At 42.7% G+C, this 11232-nt stretch overlaps 1 protein-coding gene across 3 annotated transcripts in view; it reads left to right on the top strand.

Annotated features, from left to right (window-relative positions):
• LOC112633755 overlaps positions 1-11232 on the top strand; it is a 65224-nt gene that overhangs the window by 26122 nt on the left and 27870 nt on the right. The window contains exon 3 of one of the 3 annotated variants that reach the window (XR_003121578.1): positions 9227-9489. The exons of the other annotated variants lie outside the window; for them this stretch is intronic. The gene's annotated coding sequence lies outside the window, so the exon portion shown is untranslated. Of the gene's footprint in view, positions 1-9226; positions 9490-11232 lie in introns of those variants that run through there. 3 annotated transcript variants of the gene reach the window in all.

Below are 11232 nucleotides of genomic sequence, written 5' to 3' on the forward strand. Positions count from 1 at the left end.
TCACTATAACCTTGAACTCCTGGACTTAGGCAGTCCTCTTACCTCAGCCTCCCAAGTAGCTGGGACTACAGGCATGCGCTACCACACCTGGCTAATTAAAAAAAATTTTTTTTGTAGAGATAGGGTGTTACTATTCCCAGGCTGGTCTCAGATTCCATAATCTCAAGTAACTCAAGTGATTCTGCCACCTCGGCCTCCCAAAGTGATGGAATTACAGGCGTGAGCCATCACATCTGGCCTATCCCTTTTTAAGTATATAATTCATTGGCATTAATTACATTCATGATGTTGTACATCCATTGCCACTATTTCCCAAATGTTTTCATCCCCCAAACAGAAACTTTAACTACCATAGTGTAGTCTTTTATAGTATTTGATTTTTTAAAAACAGTACATATGTATTACACTTTTATTTTTAAAACTAATTTTAGGCCAGGTGAGATGGCACACACTTATAATCCCAACACTTTGGGAGGCCGACGCAGGAGGATAACTTGATCCCAGGAGTTCAAGACCAGCCTAGGCAACATAGTGAGACCTCGTTGCTACAAAAAACATTTTTACATTATCCAGACTTGGTGGCACATGCCTGTAGTCCCAGCTACTCGGGAGGCTGGTGAGGGGATTGCTTGAGCCCAGGAGTTTGAGGCTGCAGTGATTGTGCCACTGCACTCCAGCCTGGGCGATAGAGCAAGACCCTGTTTCAAAAATATAAAAGAAAATAAAATATTTAAAAATTAAAATGCATTTTAAAAAGAAAGTATAACAAGTTTAGAAAACTTAGTAACTTGCCTAAGATCGCACAGCTCATACTCCATAGTAGCAACCACCAGTTTTATTATAAAGTAATAAAAATTCTTACAAAGAATGACGTTTTAGCCATCTTTGTGGGTGTTATAAGGGACTTTGGGTATCATCTAACCCCTTCATTTTACAACTGAGATAACAGATTCATTGAGGTGAGATGGCTACCCCAAGTCAGGAATCCCATCAGTAGCAGGCTTCCTAATCCAAGGGACAGGATTTAGAGTAGGTCACAGAAGAGGTCTTTTGCTCTTTGACAAAACAAGTAGGGTTTGAATCTCTCCTGCCCCAAAATGAAATGTAGGAATCTCTTTCTTGAGATTTTTTTTTTTTTTTTTTGAGACGGAGTCTCGCTCTGTCGCCCAGGCTGGAGTGTAGTGGTGCTATCTCGGCTCACTGCAAGTTCTGCCTCCCGGGTTCACGCCATTCTCCTGCTTCAGCCTCCCAAGTAGCTGGGACTACAGGTGCCTGCCACCACGCCCGGCTAAATTTTTGTATTTTTACTAGAGACAGGGTTTCACCGTGTTAGCCAAGATGGTCTTGATCTCCTGACCTCATGATCCACCTGCCTCAACCTCCCAAAGTTGAGCCACCACGCCTGGCCAGATATCTCTCATATGTCCCATGCACCTCTACTGTCTAGTAGGAGGGAATGGGCCCACTGCGCCCTGATATTATTGTTTCTGTTTATCTGAAACCATGCAGCAAACCTTCAGGGCCTATCTCAATTTCTACTTGTAAGAAAATTTCTCTGATTGCCCTACCACATCCAATTTCCACCTAATTCTTATATACATTATTATTTGAAACATGTAATTAGCCATCAGAGAATGATGTGAGGCATTTTATAGCTGTATCCATTTATGAGTCCATTCTGCCCACTACTGTAAAGCTCCAGGGAGGCCAGAGGTGGGTGATTGATTTCTGCTAGAAGATCCCCAATAGATGGTTGTTGGTTGCTTGGATTAATTGAGCTGTGCCTTTCTGAAAAAAAAACCCTATGATTTTAGATATGAGTTATTCCAAAGGCTTCTTTGCACCTCCCTGCAGAGCAACATACTAGGTCACAGAACATTGGAATTGGTGGACATTGTGGCCGTCCCTCAGTTGCTGAGAACCAAGTGTGACCCTTCCCTGTTTTTCTTACCCTGGCATTAATTACACCTTCATTTATGTGATTGTTTGATTACGGTTCATCTTTTCCTCCTCCCTTCCGCCCCCAATAGACTAAAAATTCCATGAGAACATAGACTGTGTCTGGCTTGACTCATCATCATATCTCCAGCACCAAGCCTGGCACATAGTAGGTGCTCAAGAAATATTTGTTGAAGGACTGGATGAATGAATATAGCACCTTATTTTATAGATGAGGAAGCAGAGGCCCAAAGAGGTTAGGTCAGTGGCAGAGCTGGGACAAGAAGGCAAGTCTACTGGTTCCTTAGCCAGCGTTCTATTTTCCTCTGTATCCTCTCAGCATTGGAGTTGGAAAATCTTGGAACCTAGTCTTACCCTTTTATTTTACAAATGGGAAACTGAGGCCCAGAGAGGGGAAAAACTTACCCAAGGCCACAGAAAGAGGCACTGGCAAAGCAAAGCCTGATACCTAGGTCTCCTGACTCCCAAGCTAGTGCTCTTTCTTTGTAAAAGCACAGAAAAAAACAAAGCTGAATTGGGCTTCTTGCCAAGCCCCTGCAGGAGGTCACATAGCTGAGCAGCTCTCAGAGTTCCTTGTCTATTCTTAGCCTGAACTTTTAGTGACTCTGGTCTTCAGCAGCCTTTTTCCCCTTTTTTCCTTTGCATTTGGTCTGTTGTGTATATGTAGTGTGTGTTTTAAATAAATGGTGCTACGTGTAGGAAATGGGCTTCAGCACAGTCCTGCTACAGAGGCCCTGGAAAGAATAAACGTGAGAGAAGGGGCCCTGAGAAAACAATCAACTTCCCTTCCTCTGAAGTGACCCCAGTGTCCCAGAGCCACCCCCCTCTGCTGCTTGTCACAACACAACTGCCAACAGAAGGTTAAACTCCTCACAATAAGAAGGAAATCAACAGAAAGAATTTACAAGAAGGATTGGCTGTTAGTATTTGCCACTGAAGCCTCATTTTGATGAAGATCAAAAATCAGCTTTTCCTAAGCTGTGGTCCCTCTTCTAACATACACTTTGATTTCCCACCAACAAGTCATTTTTCAGTCAGTCACCAAACATGAATGAAAAGACCCTTCAGACACAGTTCTAGCCTCTCAAAGCCTACTGCTTTCTCTCCTTGTACAAATACTTGCTCCAGAGACGTACAAGAAATTTAAGCAGCTACTGACCTCAGATTACTTGGAAAAGACAAGAGACACAGAGGATAGAAGGTAACTAATGTTGCCCTTGTACAAAATGACCAATGAGAACAGCTCTACATCAAGTTCACATGAGGCAGAGGTTGCTCTGGGCTAAGCTAGGTCAAGGAAAATTCAGGAGAGCAACTTGAACTGGTCTTGTATATCAGTTATCTATTGCTGTGTAACATACTGCTCCACTTTGTGTTTTAGTTGTCTATTTTTTTTTTTTTAAATAGAGATAGGGTCTCACTATGTTGCCCAGGCTGGTCGTGAATTCCTGGGCTGAAGGGATTCTTCTGCGTCAGCCTCCCAAAGTGCTGGGATTACAGGTGTGAGCTGCCACACATAGCCTAGTGTCTATTCTTGCATGACGAATTACCTTAAAACTTAGTGGCTTAAAAGAATAAATATTTATTATCCAACAGTTTCTGTGGGTCAGAATCCAGGTGTAGCTCAGCCAGGTGCCTCTGGCTCAGTCTCTCATGAGGTTTCAGTCAAGCTTTCAGCCTGAAGGCTCATCAGAGGGTAGAGAAGAATCCAGTTTCAAGCTCACTGAAGTGGTCGTTGGTAGGCCTCAGTCCCTCCTGACGCAAGCCTCTCCACAGGGCTGCTTCAAGACTTGGTGCCGGCTTCACCAGGGTGAGAGGTTTAAGAGAGGAAGCGTGACCAAGATGGAAGCCACATTCCTTTTGCAACCTAATCTCAGAAGCAATATCCTATCACTTTTGCTGTATTCTTGTTATCAGCAGTGAGTCACCAAGTTCAGCCCACATACGAGGATGTGAATACCACGAGGCAGAGATCATGGGAGCCATCTTAAAGGCTGCCTGCCATACCTGCCAGATGGATAGAATTTAAATAAGGCATAGTAAGCATTCTAGTTAGGGAACTGGAGATTTGAAAGGTTTGATTGGGGATGATTTGGTTGGAACAAGACATCTAAATAGGAGGGTAGGAGGTAACTAGAGAGGTTAACTGGGCCCAGATTGAACTGGGTTTTCAATGCCAGGCCAAAGAGTTTTAGAGTTATGTGCCACATAACACATCTAATGGTGGTCCCATAAGATTATAATGGAGCTGAAAAATTCCCGTTGTCTGGTGATGTCATGGCCATTATACCATCCTATTGCAGTGCATTACTTACGTGCTTTTGGTGATGTTGGTGTAAACATACCTATTGCACTGCCAGTGATATAAAAGTATAGCACATACAATTATATACAGTGCATAATACTTGATAATAAATGATGTTACTAGTTTATATATTTACTATAATATTAATCATTATTTTAGAGTGTACTCTTTCTACTTATGGGAAAAAAAAGTTAACTGTAAAACAGCCTCAGGTAGGTCCTTCAGGAAATATTTGAGAAGAAAGTATTGTTATCATAGAGGATAGCTCCATTCATATTATTGCATGGAGCTTCCAGTGGGACAGGATGTCGAGATGGGAGACAGTGATATTGATGATCCTGACCCTGAGTAGGGAGGGTCCCTGGATAGCCCTGACCTAGGCTAATGTGTATGTGTCTGTCTTAGTTTCAAACAAAACTGTTTAAAAAGTAGAACAAAAATAAAATTTAAAAAATGGAAATAAACTTATAGAATAAGGATATAAATAAACTATTTTTATACAGCTGTACAATGTTTTGGTATTTTAAGCTAAGGGTTATTACAAAAGAGTCAAAAAGTTAAAAATTAAAAGGTTTATAACATAAAAAAAGTTACTATAAGCTAAGCTTAATTTATTGAAGAAAGAAAATTTTAAAAATACATTTAGTGTAACCTAAGTATACAGTGTTTATAAAGTCTACAGTAGTGCACAGGAATGCCGTGGGCCCTCACATTCATTCACCACTCTCTCACTGACACACCCAGAGCAACCTCCAGTCCTGCAAGTTCCATTCATGGTACATGCCCTCTACAGGTATATTGTTTAAAAAATTTTTGGGCCGGGCGCGGTGGCTCAAGCCTGTAATCCCAGCACTTTGGGAGGCCGAGACGGGCGGATCACGAGGTCAGGAGATCGAGACCATCCTGGCTAACACGGTGAAACCCCGTCTCTATTAAGAAATACAAAAAAAAAAACTAGCCGGGCTCGGTGGCGGGCGCCTGTAGTCCCAGCTACTCGGGAGGCTGAGGCAGGAGAATGGCGTGAACCCGGGAGGCGGAGCTTGCAGTGAGCTGAGATCCGGCCACTGCAGTCCAGCCTGGGTGACAGAGCGAGACTCCGTCTCAAAAAAAAAAAAAAAAAAAAAAAATAAAAAATTTTTGGCCAGGCATAGTGGCTCATGCCTGTAATTCCAGCACTTTGGGAGGCTGCGGCAGGTGGATCACGAGGTCAGGAGATCAAGACCTTTCTGGCTAACACGGTGAAACCCTGTCTCTACTAAAAACATAAAAAATTAGCCAGGCGTGGTGGCACGCACCTATAGTCCCAGCTACTCAGGAGGCTGAGGCAGGAGAATCTCTTGAACCCAAGAGGTGGAGGTTGCGAGAGCTGAGATGGCGCCACTGCACTCCAGCCTGGGTGACAGAGCAAGACTCCATCTCAATAAAAAAAAAAAAAAAAAAAAAAAAGAACTAGGTCGATTTTATTCCTATTGTATCTGTATAATTTACAATAGAGGTTGGCATATAGTAGGTGACCATGAAAATTTGTTGACTGAATAATACAATTACCAGATTTGTTTTTTAAAATTTCTGACAATTTAATCCCAAGGAAGCCTACATATTTACTTTAGGAGCTTCTAATCAGGATATAAATGTTGTCGCCTATTTCTTTTCTTTTTTTTTTTTTGAGACAATCTTGCCCTGTTGCCCAGGCTGGAGTACAATGGCGTGATCTCGGCTCACTGCAACCTCCACTCCCAGGTTCAAGCAATTCTCCTGCCTTAGCCTCCCCAGTAGCTGGGATTACAGGCATGCACCACCATGCCCAGCTATTTTTTTTGTATTTTTAGTAGAGGCGGGGTTTTGCCATGTTGGCCAGGCTGATATTGAACTCCTGACCTCAGGTGATCCGCCTGCCTCAGTCTCCCAAAGTGCTGGGATTACAGGTGTGAGCCACTGCACCTGTCCTACTTGTCCCCTATTTTTATTCAAATTACCCAGCAGATAACGAAGGGGGAAATTGAGCTTTAATTGTGGGCCTACATCCTTCCCTGTGACTAAAAGTTCTTTAAACAGTTCATCATTCTGTCGAGCCTCAGAATCTTGGAAGACAAACTTGGTGTCTAAGAACAGACAAAGCTGGTTCCACCCATCTAGCAGTTCAGGAGTAGAACCTGCCAATAGACTGGTTAAGGTCTCAACACCTGGTCCTGCCCATTAGTCACACTGCGTCCTGCCTTACTGGCTGACCAGAAGCTATTTTTGTGCAATGCCTTTAAGTATGAAGAGAGAACCTGTTCTGGGGGAAGGAGTAAAGGAAGCAAAACTGTAAGGTGGGTGTATTAGTTCTGCTAGGGCTGCCATAACAAAATACCACAGACTGGGTGGCTTAAACAGGAAATTTATTTTTCACGGTTATGAAGGCTGGAAGTCCAAGATTAAGATATTGGCAGGGTTGGTTTCTTGTGGGGTGTCTCTCCTGGGCATGCCAATGGCTGTCTTAATGCTGTGTTCTTCCATGGCCTTTTCTCTCTGCACATCCCTGGTATCTCTTCCTCTTAGAAGAACACCAGTCCTATTGGATTAGAGTCCCACTCTTATGACCTTATATAACCTTAATTACTTCTTTAAAGGGCTTATCTCCAAATACAGTCACACTGGGGATTAGGACTTCAAAATATAAATTTAGGGGAGACAATTTGGTCCGTAACAATAGGCAAGGTTTATTTCAAGTATGCTTCTTATCCTCTCATCCATACTCTTATAAAGGAAGGATAATCTCCCATCTGTGGAGATGGCAGTTGATGATCCCTAAAAATTATTCAATCCATGGTCTCGTGTGATATTACAACAGCCTCCAAGTTATTGGAGGTAGTCTTATTATCCTTCCACTTCAGATGAAGAAACAGACCAAGAGGGTTAACAGGTTCTCCCAGTCACAGAGTATAGAATCTGGTTTCTAACCCCTGGGCCTCTCTGTGCTTTGCCCTTGGCTCCTCAGGAGTGGCCCCTGCGATGCCCCCACCTAGATTCTTTTTGTTTTTTCTGTTTTTGAGGTAGGATCTCTATCTGCTGCCCAGGCTGGAGTGCAGTAGCATAATCCTGGTTCACTGTAGCCTTGACCTCCAGGGCTCAAGCAATTCTCCCACCTCGGCATCCCAAGTAACGCACACCACCACACCTAGCTAACTTTTTTTTTTTTTTTTTAACTTTTAGTACCGACGAGGTCTTGTCATGTTTCCCAGGCTGGTTCAAACTCCTGGGCTTGAGTGATCCTCCCAAAGTGCTGGGATTACAGGCAGGAGCCACCAAACCTGGCCCTCCCCACCTAGATTCCAACTCCCCACTTTTTCTTCCTCCTGCTGTACTCCATCAAAACTTACCCACCTTTCAAAGTTCTTCCATTTGATTTTCAGAGTGACAACTAATTGATTGAATAAACCATTATTAATAAACTATGTTGATATGTTAGTGAATGAGATATTATTAGGAGGGAGCTTGGCCAAACAGATTAACAATCTGTGAGATTTGACATCTTGAAAAATATTTTTTTCACATACCATATCCAACTTACTTATATTCTGACAGAAATTATGTAAAATATATATTATTATTATCTCTTTTTCTGAAAAAAAGAAACAGAGATTAGGTAGCTAGGCCAGGATCACACAAGTAAGTAGCAGAACTTGAACCCAGATAACTGCGTATACTTTTCACTACGTCTTGCCCACAGCCAAACTTTACTAGTTAGTTCAGAAAACTGTTACCCTGAAGTTCACCTCTGAATAGTCAAAGATGTGGCCTTCCCTCACCCGTCTAGTCTACCCTAACCTGCCCTCAATTGAGTTCCCATAGTGCTGAGACTTGAGTCTCATCTCCATTCCTGCTTAGCTATGGTGATCACAAGCACATTTTTTCCCTCCTCACTGAGCTTTTGTTTTTTCACCTGTGAAATTAAAGCATTGACTGAGGTCATTTTTCAGTTTTAAGACTCTAAAAAACTGATTGTTTTTATCTTCCATTTCATTCATTCAATAAGTATTCATCAAGCACCTGGTTGTACCAAGCACTCTGCTAGGTACTGAGGACAGAGCAATGAACAAGTGAGACAAGGTCTCTGCCCTCAGGGAGTTTTCTTTTCTTTTCTTTTTTTTTTTTTTTTTTTGAGACACAGTCTTGCTCTGTTGCCCAGGCTGGTGTGCAGTGGCACAATCTTGGCTCACTGCAACCTCCGCCTCCCAGATTCAGGCCATTCTGCTGCCTCAGCCTCCCAAGTAGCTGGGATTACAGGCATGCACCACCACAACCAGCTAATTTTGTATTTTTTTTTTGTAGAAACAGGGTTTCGCCATGTTGGCCAGACTGGTCTCAAACTCCTGACCTCAGGTGATCCGCCTGCCTTGGCTTCCCAAAGTGCTGGGATTACAGGCGTGAGTCGCCGTTCCCAGCTGTGAGTTTACTTTCTTACATGTCGGGAAGGACCCTCGAAAGCATCTAGTCCAGTCCTTTTACAGAAGAGAAAAGTGAGCCATGGTGGCAAGTGACTTATTCAAAGTCACAAAGCAAGAAGTGGCAGAGAAGGCATCCGGGAAGCTGGATGTTTTCATTCCCAGTTTGGGGCGTTTTTCTTCCTCGCCACACCTTGTATTGTGAGTTCTCCTAGAACATGGTTTATCTCAGCTAACTAGACTGTGGCCTCTGATAGGCGTTTATCCCGAGATATGCTTCACACTGCTGCTGCTGGAGTATCTGACAACAGAGCTCACTCAGAAACCACCATTTCAACATTCTGAAGCAGAAACTCTCCAGCACACAGGAGTACGATCAGAGTCTGACATGCAGGGCACCAGCCAGCTCACAAGTAGCTCTGTTCTGCAGGGGCTTCTCTTTTTCATGCCTCCAGGGGCTGGAGTCTATTTCCACCATCAGACTGCATATTTTTCTGTTCTTCTCACTACTTTCGTACTGCTTTCTTTTCTCCAGATCAGGACCTGAAGTAGGTGGCTGCCCATCCAGGTATTCTACAGGCACTTGCCCATGAAACCTTCACCACTTCTTGAATCTGGTTCCATAAAGTGAGCCAGCTGAGACTTAGGCTAAGTGACTTACTGAGGCAGCAGTCAGCACAGTGTGGGACCAACCCCCAAATGGAGGCACCTTCCTTCATACCTTGGGCGTGATCTGTAACAGCGTAGAAAGCTTGGACACCAGCAGAGTGGCACCTAAATGGGGAGCACCTGTCTGCACTGTCTGCATTCAATAAGCATTCATTTCATCACCCTTTACCACAGTCATTTTTAAATTTTATATTTTATCAAAGTTACACAGGAACATTGATTAAAAAGGGAACTAGTTCTGTAAGATTTGCTAAGACAAAGAGCAATCCTCAACCTCCCTGTACCCACCCCAAACCCATTTCCTTTTCCCTAGAGGGACCAATTTCAACTTGTTTAATTCTTTTGGAATTTACTTATCTCCAAATAACATGTTTGTAATACGACTTCCTGTTTTTTCCTTTAGGCCTTATCTGTTGACTTCCCACTATGGAAGATGAGGATTTAGCTCCTTCTTCTTCACTTGCCCCCTCTATACATATGTACCCCTTTCTGTGCCCCCTTGCTCCCAATATAGTGTAATTTTTTGTAGATAATAGTGTTTGTTATGACAGCATAAATGCCACTTGCAGCTAAGCCATGTAGTCAGCCACGATTGCTTTTCCTATCTAACACACCACTTTGTTTTGCTTATCTTTTTTCATGCACTTAGGTTTCTAAGGCATTAGCACTAGTCACTCTTACCACTTAAACTCTGCCAGTTACCTTGATCTTCTCTCAGTACATTCTTCTCAGGAAAGTCTCTTGGAGCCTTCTCTCCTGCTCTGGGGGCCTGCTACACACTGCTATTCTGGAACCTCTGTTTACCACTGTCCAAGGGATTCCCTTGCCTCTTTCTTGTGTTAGATTGCCTGTTTTCTGGATCCCATGTCTTCTCGTTTTATGCTTTCTTCCCTCGTTTTGATAACATGTCCTCCAGGAGTTTCCTGGGAGTACACAAGAGATAATTTTTTCAAAATCTTGTGTGTCTGAAAATGTCTAACACTTGGTTAATTGAGTGTAGAATTCTAGGTAAGAAATCGTTTTGCCTCAGAACTTAGATTCCTCAGCCCTGTCATCTTCTAGCTTCCAGTGCTGCTGCTGAGAAGGCCGAAGTCATTCTGATTCTTCACTCTTTGTGACCTTGCAGGATTTCTTTGTCCCTAGCATTGAGAAATTTTACAATGACACACCTATTGTCCTGGCCATTCATGACCCTTTCAATCTGAAAAGTCATGTCCTTTCGATTCTGGAGTGTTTTCTTGAATTATTTCATTTCCTTTGTTGTATTTCTGAAACTTCTTATTCACATTTTGGGATGAATTTCTCATTTGTTCCTTCTTAGTTTCTATTTTGTCTTTTTATTTTACTTACTAGAGAATTTGCTCAATGTTTTCTAATCCTTCTATTAAGCATTTTGTTTCTGATGTCATATTTTTTCTTTCCAGGAGCTCCTATTGTAGGCTTTACCCTTGAAAAAACATTTTTTTTTTTTTTTTAAGACGGAGGAGTCTTGCTCTGTTGCCCAGACTGGAGTGCAGTGGCTCAATCTTGGCTCACTGCAGTCTCCACCTCCTGGATTCAAGTGATTCTCCTGCCTCAGCCTCCCAAGTAACTGGGAGTGTGCCACTCCCAGTGGGCGTGTGCCACCACGTCCAGCTATTTTATGTATTTTTAGTAGAGAGGGGTTTCACCATGTTGGCCAGGTGGTCTCAAACTCCTGACCTCAAGTGAGCCACTTGCCTCGGCCTCCCAAAGTGCTGGGATTACAGGCATGAGCCACCACGCCCAGCCAAAAAGCATTTTTTTGATGGAGTTTTAGATATAGCAAAATTAGATGCATATGATTAATTTACTTTTTTTTTTTTTTTTTTTTTTTTTTTTTTTTTTTTTTTT

This window comes from Theropithecus gelada, chromosome 10 (genome assembly GCF_003255815.1).
Source record: "Theropithecus gelada isolate Dixy chromosome 10, Tgel_1.0, whole genome shotgun sequence".
In the NCBI taxonomy this organism is placed as follows: domain Eukaryota; kingdom Metazoa; phylum Chordata; class Mammalia; order Primates; family Cercopithecidae; genus Theropithecus; species Theropithecus gelada.